The sequence below is a fragment of the Lactuca sativa genome, chromosome 9 (assembly GCF_002870075.4).
Source record: "Lactuca sativa cultivar Salinas chromosome 9, Lsat_Salinas_v11, whole genome shotgun sequence".
Taxonomy (NCBI): domain Eukaryota; kingdom Viridiplantae; phylum Streptophyta; class Magnoliopsida; order Asterales; family Asteraceae; genus Lactuca; species Lactuca sativa.
In genome coordinates, this window is record NC_056631.2 from 112,598,105 (window position 1) to 112,616,000 (window position 17,896).

The window sequence follows — 17,896 nt, forward strand, 5'->3', positions numbered from 1 at the left end:
AACGGTGGGGAAGCACCAATACCACCACCGCCTCCACCTCCTCAATTTGATGTTGTTATGTTCCAAGCAGCAGTCACAGCAGCTGTGGCGGCTGCCATGTCACAGCTCAATACCCTTGTTACTACTGGTTCGTGAATTGGCACACTTCCTTCCAACCATGGCGAGAGTCATGGGCAACCCCGAGAGTGCACCTATAAAGACTTTACAAATGCCAAACCACAGATGTTTAATGGAACTGGTGGTGTGATTATTTTGAGGAAGTGGATCGAAAGGACAGAATCAATCTTTGAAATCTGCTCCTGTCCCGAGCACAGCAAAGTCAAGTTTGCCACTTACATGCTTACTGATAGAGCTTTAACTTGGTGGAATGGCCACGTTAAGGCACTTACTCTGATAGTGGCAAATGCAATAAGCTAGGAGAGCTTTGAAATCATGCTGATGAGAGAGTACTGTCTACGGGGAGAGATTCAAAAACTCGAGCACGAACTCTAGACTCTTGGAATGACTGGTACCGATATAGCAACTTATACCATCAGATTCTGTGATCTGGCAATCCTTTGCACATATATGATTGCTCCTGAGAGCAAGAAAATAGAGAGATACATTTGGGGACTTTCGCCCCAAATTCAGTCAAGCGTGTTAGCTTCAAAACCTGACACTTTTGAAAGTGCCAAGGAGCTGGCACAATCTCTTATTGATCACGGAAGTCATCAGAACTCAACAATTTCTGCACCAGAACCACAAAAGGGAAACAACAACAACAATAACAAGAAGAGAGGATGGGTTAAGGGGAAGTGTGGGTCTTCCCAAGAATCCTCGAAGAAACAACAACTAGTTATAGTGAATGCTGCTACTGTACCTACTACCGTTCCTACAAATCTCTACCCAACAAAGCCTTATGTGGGTAACCTTCCAAAGTGCACCAAATGCACTTACCACCACAATGGACCTTGTCGGGAAATGCAGTGCTCCAACTTCAACAGAAAGGGACACACTGTCCGTTTCTGCAAAGCCCCCATAAAGCCGATCACTCAAATTCCCAATGCTGGTGTAGGCCAAGCTTGCTAAGGTTGTGGCGAGGTGGGCCACTACAAAAGAAACTGCCCGAAGGCAGCGAATACCGGCGGAGTGGGACGAGTTTTTTCTACAGGCCACAAGGAAGCCATAGCTGATCCTACAATAGTTGCTGGTACATTTCTTCTCGATAATTCATATGCATGCATACTCTTCGATAGTGGAGCAGAGAGAAGCTTCGTGAGTCAAAATTTTATTCACTTACTTAAACATAAACCTAGCATGTTAGAAAACTCATTCACTATAGAAATGGCAAACGGAAAAACGGAAAACACTAACTGCATATACATGGGATGTACATTAACTTTAGACGGTCATTCTTTCCCAATCAACCTCATGCCGGTCCAAATTAAAAGTTTTGACGTCATAGTCGGCATGGAATGGTTAAGTCTTCTTCACGCCGACATCATGTGCTTTGAGAAAGCAGTTCGTCTTAATCTCCCTAACAATGAAACATTAGTGATTTACGGCAACAAATCAAGTACAAACCTTCGCATCATTTCGTGCATCCAAGCTCGAAAGTGTTTGCAGAAGGATTATCATGCATTTCTTGCACACATCGTCGATATGAGTCAGGAAGTAAAGGACATTAAGAGCATTCCAGAAGTACGTGACTTTCCCGATATCTTTCCAGAAAAACTACCGGGATTACCACCGCAGCGTCAAGTCGAGTTTAGAATCGACTTAGTTCCAGGGGCTACCCCAGTAGCCAAATCGCCTTATCGTCTGGCACCAGCAGAGATGCAAGAACTTTCCAGTCAGGTTAACGAACTCCACCAAAAAGGATTCATTAGACCAAGCTTCTCACCTTGGGGAGCACCGGTCTTCTTTGTAAAGAAGAAAGACGGATCGTTCCATATGTGCATTGACTACAGAGAACTGAACAAACTTACTGTCAAAAATCGTTATCATTTGCCTCGCATTAACGACCTATTTGATTAGCTTCAGGGAGCAAACTACTTCTCGAAGATAGATCTACGATCCGGATATCACCAATTACGAGTACTAGAGGAGGATATTCCCAAGACAGCCTTCCGAACCCGTTATGGACACTACGAATTTGTAGTGATGCCGTTCGGATTAACCAACACACCAGCGGTATTCATGGACCTAATGAATAGGGTGTGCCGTCCTTACTTGGATCAGTTCGTCATCGTCTTCATCGATGATATACTTATCTACTCCCGAAGTAAGGAAGAGCATAGTCAGCACCTACGAAGAGTCTTAGAAACATTACGATCGGAGAAGCTCTATGCAAAGTTCTCTCAATGCAAATTTTGGATTCGAAGAGTCAAATTTTTGGGCCACGTTGTTAGCGAAAAGGGGATACACGTAGACCCCTCCAAAATTAAGGCCATTGAGAACTGGTCGGCACCGAAGACACCTACAGAGATTCGTCAATTTCTAGGTCTCGCTGGCTACTATCGTAGATTCATAAAGAACTTCTCTAGCATTGTGAAACCTCTTACTACATTAACCCGGAAAGGCGTGGCCTTTGACTGGGAAGAAAAACAAGAAAAGGCGTTCCAAACACTGAAACAGGCCTTGTGCACCGCACCAATACTATCCCTCCCCGAACGGATAAAAGATTCCGTAGTATATTGCGATGCATCAAATCAAGGACTTTGTTGTGTTCTTATGCAAAGAGGGAAGGTTATTGCATATGCCTCCCATCAGCTTATGATACACAAAGTAAACTATACAACACACGATCTTGAGTTAGGAGTAGTGGTATTTGCTCTGAAGATCTGGAGACACTACCTATACGAAACAAAGAGTACTATTTTCACCGACCACAAGATCCTTCAACACAATTTCGATCAGAAGGAGCTCAACATGCGACAACGACGATGGGTCGAGCTACTCAATGACTACGAATGCGAAATTCGTTATCATCTTGGCAAGGCCAATGTAGTAGCTGACGCCCTCAGTCAAAAAGAATACATTGGTCGAAGAGTCAAATCTCTGACTATGACTATCCATTCCCACTTATCCACACAAATTAAGGAGGCTCAAATGGAAGCTTTGCAACCTAAAAATGTGACTGGTGAATCCCTGAGAGGAATGGAAAAGAATCTAGAAATCAAGGGTGGCGGGGCATATTATCTCATGGACCGAATCTGGACGTCGAAACATGGTGGTTTCAGAGACGTAGTCATGACCGAAGCACACAACACGAGATATTCCGTTCACCCAGGTTCAGATAAAATGTATATGGATCTTAAGAAACTGTACTGGTGGCCTAACATGAAAGCAGAAATTGCTACCTTCGTAAGTAAATGCCTTACTTGCACTAAAGTTAAGGTCGAGTATCAGAAACCGTCAGGATTACTACAACAATCGGAGATACCAGAATGGAAATGGGAGCGGATTACTATGGACTTCATAACCAAGTTGCCCAAGACGACAGGTGGACTCGATACCATATGGGTCGTCGTCGACAGATTGACCAAATCCGCACATTTCCTACCAATCAAGGAGACTGACAAAATGGAAAATCTTACTAGAACTTACATAAGGGAAATAGTGCGACTGCATGGTGTTCTGATATCCATTATCTCCGATAGAGATAGTAGATTCACTTCAAGATTCTGGCAGTCACTACAAAGTTCCCTAGGGACTAGGCTAGACATGAGTACAGCCTACCACCCACAAACAGACGGGCAAAGTGAGAGAACGATACAAACTTTGGAAGATATGCTGAGATCCTATGTGATTTACTTTGGAAAGGCATGGGATATCCATTTACCCCTTGTCGAATTTTCATACAACAATATTTATCATACGAGCATAAAGGCTGCTCCATTTGAAGCCCTCTATGGCCGTAAGTACAGGTCCCCTATGTGTTGGACTGAAGTTGGCGACACACAGTTAGCTAAAGGACGAGTTCCTGAAAGCACACTCACTGGTCCGGAAATCATACAAGAAACGACAGAGAAGATCGTTCAGATTTGTGAACGGTTGAAAGCCTCTAGAGACCGACAGAAAAGCTACGCTGACAAAAGGAGGAAACCTTTGGAATTCCAGGAAGGAAACCGCGCTCTATTGAAGGTCTCACCGTGGAAAGACTTAATGCGCTTTGGAAATCGTGGAAAGCTAAATCCAAGATACGTAGGGACTTTCGAGATTCTCGCCAGAATCGGCCCTGTAGCTTACAAACTCAATCTACTACGTGAACTTAGTAACGTACATCCAACCTTCCACGTCTCGAACTTGAAAAAGTGTTTGTCCGATGAGACGCTTGTTGTCCCATTCGACGAGATCGAGATCAACGAGAGCCTCAACTTTGTGGAAGAACCAGTAGAAATCATGGACCGAGATGTCAAACAAACAAAACAAAGTCGCATATCCATCATGAAGGTTCGCTGGAACGCCAAGTGAGGACCTGAATTCACATGGGAGCACGAAGATCAGATGAAACAAAAGTACCCACATCTTTTTCCCTGATTCACAAGTATCTTTCTTACTTTAAATTTCGGGACGAAATTCCCTCTAACGGGGGGATGATGTGACAACCCGATATTTCAACTCTATGTAATGACCTAAAAAAGTCAAGTATTGTAACCACTGTTGATATAATGAAATTAACTTCGAAATTAAAATGTTCAAAAGTCTCTTTTCGGTTACCTACTATGTTAGATATCATTAAACCGTGATCATACATAAAAAGAACGTCCAAATCTGACTTCATATAAGGAAGTTATGATTTTTCCAAGTTCGGCATAGCGATAGATAGCTAAAAACTCGAAACAGAGATCGAGCGACTTTTTGGCCGGAAAGACCTAAATGAGAATCGAAGGTCTCGACTATGGTTTTTCAACGGTTAAAAGTTTGGCAAAAACAGACGTCGGATAATGAAGTTATGGATTTCTAACGATGTTTTCTTACCCCGACCTTTTAAAGATAAATAATAAAAATAATTTCAAAATTTGCAGACGGAGTCTAAACGAAAGTTGTAGAGTGTAGTCTCACCTACGCGTGGATATAAAGAACGTCGAAAACGGAGTTCGTATGATATGAATTTTTGAAGTTTATTAAATAATAAAAATATAAATTTAAATCAAATTTCGGTATTATCCGAAGGAGGAGTCACCGGGCCAATCCGAGTTACGCCCAGCGTACACTCGTACGCCCAACGTACTCGAGGACTAGGCCTCATATAGTCCACGTCGCCCCCTATGCGAGGCTATGCCCCGTCCCATCCGAGCTCCTAGGTAGTCGAGGATGCGGTCACGCAAGACGCACGCGTACGCCCAGCGTAACAAGGCGGTTCCCAGCCCCTATAAAAGGGATGCGAGGGTTCCGAGGAAAATGATCAATTCCTCTCATCTTTCTTGCGTTTTTGCCTCGTTTTCCATGCACGTGATATCCGAAGCCCCAATTTCCATACTCAAGCCCTGAAGGTCGTTTGTGCTCCCGAGAATGCCAAGAAAATCCGCTTTCTCGAGTCGAAGTTCTGCTCGGTTTTCATCTCGCCTTTTTCGATCTTTCAAGTGAGTTCAAACCCCTATAATCCACACTTTTAAATGTTTTATAAATGCTTTTATATGCTTTTAAGGGGGGGGGGGGGGGATACAAGTAAAACACACGGTTATTATCATGTGTTATATAAAGTTTCATTATAGCTTTTAAGGGAGGAATACAAGTAAAACACACGGTTATTATCGTGTGTTATATAAAGTTTCATTATACACTTTTTATCAATGGAATCGTATGTGATTTATAACTATTATAGGGAAACATTCGATGCAAAATATATCACGATAACATCTTATCTTTTGAAATGAAAAATGTTGTTAAATATATACAAATCAAACACTCTACTTATACTGTATGTATATGTGTCCATCTTTGGCACTACAAAAGTTATACTTTTCATAACAAGTGAGCATTTCACTAGGTTTTACTATACAGACGAAACACGATATTGGAAAACTATAATAGGTATAGTTTTAGGAGAACATCACGAACTTTTACATACTAGAAACACTATTTCAAGGAGTTACATTCATATACAAGAACAAACGAACATTTTCATACGTAAATCTGTTTTATACTAAGTTTTGTGAGACATTAAAGTTCACGTATGTTCGAGTACACATTTCAAGTCCTGTATTATATACCAGAATCCCTTTGAGGGGGAGCATGGTGTTTGTGTATACATCTATACGGGATTGACAACCCGGCGCCCTGACTGTTAGCTACAGTACACCATTTGTGGTGACAAACGTCAGAACATTCCAACGCCTGAAGAACGTTGTGTATAGGCATTTCTAGTCAATAGCATGGTTATAAAACTCACATGGAGTATTAAAAACACATTGATTTACGGGGTTTTTCAGACGTCTTGGCAACTTTTTACGTACATAAATTAACTACTTTAGGCATGAAAAACATTATTGTGTTACAGTTTTGGAACTTCTAAACTACTACCCACATACGAAAAAACATCAATTTTCTAGAAACAAACATTGGTCTTGATAGAAGGCTACATTTATACCAGTAGAAAATATGGGATTTTCTAGGAACAAACAAACAAAAACAAACCTTTTCATTTTAGTTCATACAAACATTGTCATTTAATACTTATGAAACTCACCAGCTTAAATGCTGATCTACTCTTTCAAAACTACTTGTATGTCTCAGGGATTCAGTAATTACAGGTAACAAACAGCTTTTGAAGAAGGGACGCTGCGGCGCCAGTTTAAATTCATATTTTTTGCATCATATTGTAATTGGTTTTGAACATGTACCTTTTAACATTTGAAACATTCAGTTATATATATGATGGTTATATTGCTTTCTTTACTATGTATTCAATTGTTATGATACTACATGAAGTCATCCGCCCCCGAACGTTTCCACCCTTTCGGTTTGCGGGTGTGACAGTATACCCGACGAGTCGGCGGTAGTGCCACTAGAGTATATACAGGTGGATATGGGACTAAATTATGTCGGAGGTCGATCGCGATCCTGGATCGGAGGATCAAGGTTCTGAGGAACAAGGAGATGCCCCTGGTTCAGGTCCAGTGGCAACATCGGAGAGGGTCCGAGCTAACTTGGGAGCCGGAGTTGGAGATGCGGGAGCAACATCCAGAGTTGTTTGTAGAGCGAGACTTCAAAGGCGAAGTCTGATTCTAGTGGGGGAGAATTGTAACATCCGAAATTCCAGGTATCATATTTAAATTATTTATTTTTGTCAAAAGAGGGACTCGACGAGTTGATGTCTAGACTCGTCGAGTAGGATCGCGATTTGCTGACTGGATTTAATCAAGGGACTCGACAAGTCGGGGAGTCGACTCGACGAGTCCACGCTATGGGCAGAAACCCTAAATCCTCGGGCATGTGCCCTATTTAAGGGATCTTATGGCCCTCATTTGCGGCCACCTTCACCCTTGAGAGCACCAGAGAACCAGAGAGCATAGAGAGAGAGAGGGAGAGAGAGAGAGAGAAAGAGCCATTTTCACCATCTCTAGTGTGATTTTGCAAGGAAGAAGGAAGGAGCTCAAATATGCTACCATTTTATTAGAAGAGGCTACTAGAGGTATGGATTTATGCTCAATCTCGTGTTTATGGTGATCTACTTGAATCTAGGGTTTTCTTATGCCTTCTTTAGCTTGGATTCGAAGCTTATGAGGTCCCAAGGGGGAATAACTCTTAGATCTGGACCTTAAGAGGTCTAGAGAGTCCCAACCATCTTGCTTTATGTTTTTCCATTAGAGGTATGAACGTAGGGTGCCATTTTAGAAGCTATTTAACCAAAAGAAGCATTATGGACATTGCATGAGTGCAAAGATTGGACCTTTACGTGATTATTGAGCATTGGGAAGTCAGATCTATAGGTTTGAGAAACAAATCTGACCTCAGAAGGTCATTTGAGTGTGGCTATGGATGAAACTCGCCGAGTCCATAAGAGAACTCGACTAGTCAAGTCGGGGTTGCCCCGCGATTCATGACCAGTGGTAACCCGTCGAGTGGAAGGTTCACTCGACGAGTCGAGTGAGGCCTTAGAAGGATTCGGAGGACACACTTGGACTCACCGATTCACCCGAGTGCACTCGACGAGTCTGGTCAAAGTTTGACCAGTGACTAAAGTTGACTTCAGTTGACCTTAGGGTTTTGGTCAAGCTGGTTAAAGAGAGGTCAGGGAGGGGTAGAATGGTCTTCTACCCATCCTTTAGAAGTGAGGACACGAGAAAGTATTGATTAGTGTAACATCCGAGATTTCAAGTACTATTTTTATCATTTATTTTTGGAGTCTAAGAGAGAGAGACTCGACGAGTTGATGACTAGACTCGTCGAGTAGGGTCGCGTGCTGATGACTGGATTAATGAGTGGACTCGACGAGTCGGTGAGGGGACTCGACAAGTCCGTGCTGGCGACTAAAACCCTAATTTCCCGGGTCTGAGCCCTATGTAAAGGACCTTATAACCATTCATTGCGGCTACCTTCGTCTTTGAGAGCACCAGAGCATCTGAGAGTCCTTGTGAGTGAGAAAAGAGGCCATTGTTCATCATCCTTGTGTGTTTTAGCAAGAAGGGAAGATGAAGGTCAAGCTAGGAGAGTTGGAGAGCTTGGATCTACTTTCATTTAGGCAGAGGAAGCTATTTAAGGTATTATTCAGAGTTATTCTCGTGTTTTTGTTGATATAGTCAAATCTAGGGTTTCTTCATGCCTTGATTAGCTTGTATTTGGAGTGTGAGAGGTCCCATGGGGAATTGGTACTTAGATCTAGACTTTAGAAGGTCCAGAGAGTCCCAAATGCTCTACTTTATGCCTTTCCTTTTGAGTTGTGGACTTAGGTTACCATTTTAGAGGTCATTTCACCGAAAGAAACCTTGTAGGCATTGGATGGGTGCCAAGATGTAACCTTTATGTGATTATCATGTTTGGAAAGGTCAGATCTATAGATTAGAAAATCATATCTAACCTCAGAAGGCCATTTGAGTTCGAGCATGGAACGAACTCGCCGAGTCCATGAGCAGACTCGACGAGTCGGACCGGGTTGTCCCGTGACTCACACAGTTGATGACTCGCCGAGTTAGAAGGGTGACTTAGTGAGTTAGAGGAGGAATTTAAGGAACTTGAGTTCACGTCTGAACTCGCCAAGTCAGTGCTTGACTCGACCAGTTGGGTCAAGAGGGGGGTGGCCATTGACCAGAGTTGACTTGTGTTGACTTAAGGGCATTAGTCAAAATAAGTCAGGAAGGTATTAAATAGAGATGTATTTATGCTATAGGAGGAAGCTAGGTCAGAGGATTGAGCACGAGTGATTATCCTACATCTTCGAGGTGAGTCTTCTCACTATGCCTTACCCGATGGGTTGATTATGTGTGACCGGAAGGTCTTATGTGTATGATGAAAATGTGATGTATGTTGTATATGTTATATGTTATGATATGAGTATGATGATATGGACCAGAAGGTCAACAGAGTTATGGGATGGTAATCCCCTGAGACACCTGGATCGGAAGATCCTATAGAGTTATGGCCTGGAAAGGCATATGAGATGTACGTGGTATTTTGGGGAACTCACTAAGCATTATTGCTTACCGTTTGCGTGTTATGTGTTTCAGGTACCAGTGATGATCGTGGGAAGGCACCGGCATGATCAGTACACACTTATGGTGGAGATGTTTTGAGATTCTGGGGTTTTTGATTTGTACTTATGTTATGCAAAAACAAGTGATACACGTTTTTGAGAATTATGATTGGGGTATTTTATTAAATTAAAATGAAAAATTGTTTTGAAATTTCACGGTATTACAAGTTGGTATCAGAGCATTGGTTTGAGGGATTCGGATTCACCTTCGGGTGTATTTGAACTCAAAATGAGGATTTGAGAAACATTTTCATAAAAGAAACAATTTTTCCAAAAAGTAAAAGAATTTAAGGAAAGCAGAAGAAGTAGTGTGTACGATCAACTGGCGCCCGAACGATGATTTCCCAAAATACCCTTAGATTATGTGTTATGAGATATGATATGATATGTTATGCATGCTAGAGTAGGCTAGGTATTCATGTTAGGACTAGAGTGGCCTGATTTGTGATGCCTTAGCCTAGGAGATTTCTGCTGCTAAGAGATGCTTGAGAGCGAGTAGGTAGCAGTGAGGAGCTTATGAGAGGCTTACCGAAGGGTAGCCTATGCTAGCGAGATGTAGAGTATTTGTGAGCTGGGATCCTAGGAGGAGGACTTGGGGTGAATGTTGATGCGGTGTGGGCAGTAGTATTGGACCCGTACTACCAAAGACATCGGATCAGTGCGCAGTCCAAGTAAGAATCCTTAGGGTACTAGGGAGCAAGTAGGGTTGAGTTATCGACTGCAAGTATACTCAAGCGAGCCTCTGATATTTTTATGTTGTATTTCAAAGGCATCATGGTTGGGACACGCCACAGACCGGGGACTAGCGAGGGGGGTGTGAGCGATGAGGAGCTCCGCCAGATGATTCATGATGAGGTGGCTACAGCCATCCGAGCTGAGATACCAGAGATGTTCGGGTCTATCTAGACCACGCTGATTGAGACTTTTGATGAGCGGTACGCCGCTCTTACTGACGTTGCTGTTGTCGCGGCCACCGCAGCCGTCGCTACTGCTAGGCCATAGGGGGTGACTCGTTGCTGTATTGGGAGTTCAGCAACACGAAGCCACCAGAGTTTGATGGGACGTAGGATCCGAATGTTGCGATGAGATGGATATCTGATATTGAGGGATGCTTCTACACATGTTCGTGTCCAGAGCATCTAAGGGTTTTGTCTGCACTGAACCAGCTTTGCTTGGGAGCGAAGGATTGGTGGAAATTTGTGACGGCGCATCTTACTTCTGCGGAAATCTCAGCGCTGACCTGGGAGAGGTTCACCACTATGTTCAGAGACGAGTACGTTCCCCCAGTGGAAAGGGAACGGTTGGCCCATGAGTTCTTGACCCTCAAGTAGGGTACTGAGTCAGTTACTGTGATCACCAAGAAGTTTCATGAGAGGGCGATGTTCTACCCTGAGCACGTGTCGTCTGAGCAGGCGCGCATGAGCCGATACTTGAGCATTCTGAGGAGGGACATTCGGGAGTTTGTATCGAACTCGACATACCGGACATTTGCTGAGCTTCAGGAAAATGCCCGGAAGAGGGAGATTGAGTTGGAAACTCAGGCCAGGGAGGAGGCCGAGTCTCAGGGGTTGGATAGGCGGCCGGCACAGTCTCAGCCGCAGCCAAGCAGGCAAAGCCCACCGATTCGAGATCTGGAGGCCAGAAGGGCGGCACTTGCAGAAAGTGCGGCAAGGGACACGATGGAGTTTGTCGATCTGGTGCTTGCTACAAATGTGGAAAGGAGGGGCATATAGCCAAGGACTGCCCCAAGGGACTTATGGCTTGCTTTCATTGCAACCAGACGGGCCATCGGAAGGCCGAGTGTCCGCAGCTGCGGGGGACAGCACAGGGAGCACAGCAGGGATCTGCCCCTGCCGCCATGCGCGCTACTGAGGTTCAGCCAGTGAAGGCTGAGGCACCGAAGGCTTGTGGGAGAGCCCTCCAGTTGACAGCGGAGGAGGTCCGCGCAACACTCGACATCGTGGCTGGTATGTATTCTGTTATTAATTGTTTATGATGAGATCTTTTGTTTATATTATGATATGCATAGGTACTTTCCTTATGAATTATGTACCTGCTTTGGTGTTGTTTGACTCGGGTGTGAGTCGGTCATTTGTTTCATTAGCGTTCAGTAGACACATCAGTATCCAGCGAGAGGCGATGAGTCTACCTCTATGAGTTTCTATAGCTAACGAGCGAGCAGTGTATGCCACAGACGTGATTCGAGGGTGTGTGCTTGAGATTTTCGGCGTTGGGTTTCCGATAGATCCGGTCCCGATTGCGATGGGGGACGTATGTGTCATCGTGGGCATGGATTGGTTGAGCCGGTTTGGGGCTGTGATAGACTGCGAGCAGCAATTCGTGATGATTCGAGATCCTAGTAGGGGAGTGCTGACAGTCTATGGCGAGGGAACTCGAAGTGGCTCAACGTTATGTTCGGCTGCCAGAGCGAGGCAGAGTTTGCAGCAGGGCTGCAAGGGGTTTGTAGCTTATGTGATGGATACGAGGATTGATTCAGAGAGACCGAGATCAGTTGGCGAGGTTCCGATAGTGTGCGAGTTCCCGGACGTTTTCCCCGAGGAGTTGCCGGGTGTGCCTCCCAAGAGGCAGGTAGAGTTCTGTATCGATTTAGTTCCGGGGGCAGCACCTATCGCCAAGGCGCCCTATCGCCTTACGCCTCCATAGATGCATGAGTTATCCTCGCAGCTTCAGGAGCTGTTGGGGGAAGGGGTTTATTCGGCCGAGTAGCTCGCCATGGGGAGCGCCGATCCTTTTTGTCAAGAAAAAGGATGGTTCACACCGGATGTGCATTGATTATCGGGATTTGAACAAGTTAACGGTCAAGAAACGTTATCCGTTGCCGAGGATTGATGATTTGTTCGATCAGCTTCAGGGGCTTCTTGGTTTACCAAGATAGACTTGAGGTCTGAATATCACCAGATGAGGGTGTGTGATTAGGATATCCAGAAGACATGGTTCAGGACTCGATATGGGCACTATGAGTTTGTGGTGATGCCTTTTGGGCTCACCAATGCACCAGCAACGTTCATGGATCTCATGAGCAGAGTATGTCGGCTGATGCTGGATCGATCAGTGATCGTGTTTATTGATGATATTCTAGTGTATTCTAGATCCCGAGAACAGCATGAGGAGCATTTGAGGGAAATCCCTAGGGTATTGAGGTCGGAGAGGCTTTATGCCAAATTCTCAAAGTGTGATTTTTGGTTATGAGAGGTCCAATTCTTGGGGCATCTTGTTAATCAAAATGGGATATTGGTCGACCCGGCCAAGATTCAGGTGGTGATGAGTTGGGAAGTGCCGAAGTCCGCCATGGAGATCAGGAATTTTCTGGGGTTGGCCGGTTATTATCGTAGATTCATTCAGGATTTCTCCAAGATTGCAGTGCCACTAACTAGGTTGACCCGGAAGGGTGTTGCTTTTTCATGGGGTCCGGAGCAGCAGACCTCGTTTGAGACTCTTCGCCAGAAGTTGTGCGAAGCCCCGGTGTTATCCCTTCCAGAGGGAGTTGAGGATTTTGTGGTATACTACGATGCATCGATATCAGGGTTGGGTGCAGTGCTTATGCAGAGGGGGCATGTGATAGCATATGCATCGAGGCAGCTGAAGCCTCATGAGGCGAGGTATCCCATTCAGGATCTGGAGTTGGGAGCGGTAGTGTTCGCCCTCAAGATCTGGCGCCACTATTTGTATGAGGTTCGATGTACTATTTACACGGACCACAAGAGTTTGAAGTATTTGATGGATCAGCCCAACCTGAATATGTGGCAGAGGAGATGGCTGGATGTGGTGAAGGATTACGATTATGAGATCCTGTACCACCCGGGCAAGGCGAATGTGGTAGCTGATGCCCTAAGTCGGAGGGCAGAGAGTGTTCCGATACGAGGTATGTGTAAGAGAATGACCGTGATGACTCCGGTGTTAGATACCATTCATGAGGCTCAGATAGAGGCTGTGAGACCGGAGAACCGCAAGAAGGAGCGAGTGATTGGGCAGGTATCTGAGTTTGTGACTGATAGCCGAGGGCTTATGACTTTTCATGGTCGGATCTGGGTGCCGTTTATTGGTGGGGCACGTAGTGTTTTGATGGAGGAGGCGCATAGACCGAGATTCTCGATCCATCCTGGGGCCACAAAAATGTATTTGGATCTGAAGAGAGACTATTGGTGGCCTTGTATGAAGAGAGATGTTGCGTGGGTTGTAGAGAGGTGCTTGACCTGTCGTCAGGTTAAGGTCGAGTACCAGCATCCGCATGGCAAGTTGCAGCCACTTGAGGTTCCCAAGTGGAAGTGGGAACAAATTTCTATGGATTTCATCACCAAACTGCCAAGAACCCCAAGGGTGTCGATGCAATTTGGGTGATTGTGGATCGATTGACGAAAAGTGCTCACTTCCTTGCTATCAGTGAGAGTTCTTCCGCAGAGAAGTTGGCAGAAATATATGTGAGGGAGGTGGTGTCTTGGCATGGGGTACCGATTTCGATTGTGTCAGATCGAGATGTATGTTTTACTTCCAGGTTCTTGAAGAAGTTTCATGAGGAGTTGGGTACGAGGTTGCATTTCAGCACTACTTATCACCCTCAGACCGACGATCAGAGTGAGCGGACTATCCAAACACTCGAGGACATGCTTCGGGCATGTGTATTAGACTTCGGAGGAAGTTGGGACACGTATCTGCCTTTGGATGAGTTTTCCTATAACAACAACATGTGATGGGTAGTACGCAGATAGTACTCCAGACAACTGAGCAGATTCAGCAGGTCAGGCAGAGCTTGCTGGCGGCCCAGAGTCGCCAGAAGAGCTATGTTGATAGGCGTCGCTCAGAGCTCGAGTTTCAGGTTGGTGATTTCATTCTCCTGAAGGTATCACCTTGGAAAGGTGTGATTCGATTCAGGAAGAGAGGCAACTTGGGACCTCGATATATCGATCCACTCAGGGTGACAGCTAAGGTGGGCAGAGTAGCGTATCGTTTGGAGCTAGCTGCCAAGATGAGTCAGATTCATGATACCTTCCACGTGTCTCAGTTGAGGAAGTGTATTGCCGATGAGTCGGCAGTGGTTCCATTAGAGGACATCTAGGTGGATGCGAGCCTAAACTATGTTGAGAGGCCGATCGCGATCCGAGATAGGAGAATCAAGGTTCTAAGGAACAAGGAGGTGTCCCTAGTTCAGGTCCAGTGGCAACATCGGAAGGGGTCCGAGCTAACTTAAGAGCCGGAGTTTGAGATGCGGGAGCAGTATCCAGAATTGTTTGCAGAGCGAGACTTCAAGGGCGAAGTCTGATTCTAGTGGGGGAGAATTGTAACATCCGAGATTTTAGGTATTATATTTATCATTTATTTTTGGAGTCTAAGAGAGAGAGACTCGACGAGTTAATGACTAGACTCGTCGAGTAGGGTCGCGTGCTGATGACTGGATTAATGTAGGGATGAGCTTTGGAACCGAACCGGTTCGGAACCGGAACCGGTTTTCGTATATTATAAGAACCGGGAACCGGACCGCCGGTTCTAGCGCCGGTTCCGGTTTCAATCCCGGTTTTTCGGTTATTTTCCAAAGTAGAACCGGTTGAAATACTATAGATTATATGCTATCGTCTGGAGCATGTAAATGATTCAATATTTAACCAAATTATGACTTTTTACATTCTAAATTGAAGTACAAACACTAAATTACATGATGAAAAAAGAATCAAGTAATTACGACTTCATATGAGTGAGTTATGCGCATTTTAAAAGCGGAGACAGATTCCAAAAAAATAAAAAAATGTTGAAACAGAAAAAACGCAGCATTGATATGTTGTTTTCCGGGGTCTATAACAGATTCAATATCTAACCAAAATGTGTTTTTATAGTCTAAAATGAACTACAAACATCAAATTACATGCTAGAAAAAAAATTAAGTGATTTCGACGTTATACGAATGAGTTATACACATTTAAAAAATAGGACATATTCAAAAAAACAAAAAAATAATGCTGAAATAAAAAAACGCAACATCGATATGCTTTCTTTCGAGGCATGTGTCTGATTCAATATCTAACCAAAACATATGTTTGTACCATCAAAAATGAATTACAAACTCGAAATTACATGTTGGAAAAAAAAATCAAATAATTTCGACTTCATATGAGCGAGTTATGCGCATTTTAAAAAATGAAAAAAATGTCAAACCGGTTCCGGTTCTTAGAACCGGGACCAGTTTTCATAAAAATGGAGAACCGGTAACCGGACCTATTACCAATTCCGGTTCCGGTCCGGTTCCGGTTCGGTTCCGGTCTGGTTCCGGTTCCGGCGGTTCTAATGCTCATCCCTAGATTAATGAGTAGACTCGACATGTCGGTGAGGGGACTCGACGAGTCCGTGCTGGCGACTAAAACCCTAATTTCCCGGGTCTGAGCCCTATTTAAAGGACCTTATAACCCTTCATTGCGGCTACCTTCGTCCTTGAGAGCACCAGAGCATCTGAGAGTCCTTGTGAGTGAGAAAAGAGGCCATTGTTCATCATCCTTGTGTGTTTTAGCAAGAAGGGAAGAGGAAGTTCAAGCTAGGAGAGTTGGAGAGCTTGGATCTACTTTCATTTGGGCAGAGGAAGCTATTTAAGGTATTATTTAGAGTTTATTCTCGTGTTTTTGTTGATATAGTCATATCTAGGGTTTCTTCATGCCTTGATTAGCTTGTATTTGGAGTGTGAGAGGTCCCATGGGGAATTGGTACTTAGATCTGGACTTTAGAAGCTCTAGAGAGTCCCAAATTCTCTGCTTTATGCCTTTCCTTTTGAGTTGTGGACTTAGGTTACAATTTTAGAGGTCATTTCACCGAAAGAAGCCTTGTAGGCGTTGCATGGGTGCCTAGATGTAACCTTTATGTGATTATCATGTTTGGAAAGGTCAGATCTATAGATTAGAAAATCAGATCTGACCTTAGAAGGCTATTTGAGTTCGAGCATGGAACGAACTCGCCAAGTACATGAACAGACTCGATGAGTCGGACTGGGTTGTTCTGTGACTCACACAGTTGATGACTCGTCGAGTTAGAAGGGTGACTCAGTGAGTCAGAGGAATTTAAGGAACTTGAGTTCACGTCTGAACTCACCGAGTCAATGCTTGACTCGACGAGTTGGGTCAAGAGGGGGGGTGACCATTGACCAACGTTGACCAGAGTTGACTTGTGTTGACTTAAGGGCATTAGTCAAAATAAGTTAGGAAGGTATTAAATAGAGATGTATTTATGCTATAGGAGGAAGCTAGGTCGGAGGATTGAGCGCGAGCGATTATCCGACATCTTCGAGGTGAGACTTCTCACTATGCCTTACCCGATGGGGTGATTATGTGTGACCGGAAGGTCTTATGTGTATGATGAAAATGTGATGTATGTTGTATATGTTATATGTTATGATATGATTATGATGATATGGACCGGAAGGTCAACAGAGTTATGGGATGGAAATCCCCTGAGACACCTGGATCGGAAGATCCCATAGAGATATGGCCTGGAAAGGCGTATGAGTTGTACGTGGTATTTTGGGGAACTCACTAAGAATTATTGCTTACCGTTTGCATGTTATGTGTTTCAGGTACCAGTGATGATCGCGGGAAGGCGCCGACATGATCGGTACACACTTATGGTGGAGATGTTTTGAGATTCTGGGGATTTTGATTTGTAATTATGTTATGTAAAAACAATTGATACACGTTTTTGAGAATTGTGATTGGGGTATTTTATTAAATTAAAATGAAAAATTGTTTTGAAATTTCACGGTATTACAAGTTGGTATCAGAGCCTTGGTTTAAGGGATTCGGATTCACCTTCGGTAAAGAAAGGCGTAATACTTTAACTATTACATAAAATTGTTAATCAACAAAATGGTAAACATTGACATCCTCATTTCAAGAGTTCAATTTTGGTCTATGGAACCTCAATTAAAAACCAAAATTGATATAGAACTTTGAAATGAGAACGCAATTATTAAAAAAAACTTCTATTTTGAAAATATTATGTTTCAATTACAATATTAAAACATTGTAATGTCTTTTACGATTCGTAAGTTTTATTTTAACTATCTGATAATATTATATTTGAAGTGTAAAATTAATTTTAAAAATACAAGCTATTAAAATATTTTGTTTTTCCAATGTAAGGCATCGTATAACACAAATCTTAACATTCTTGATTATGAACGAACTGATTTTTATTTCTTATGGTTTTATGAAAAGCTATATTTTTATT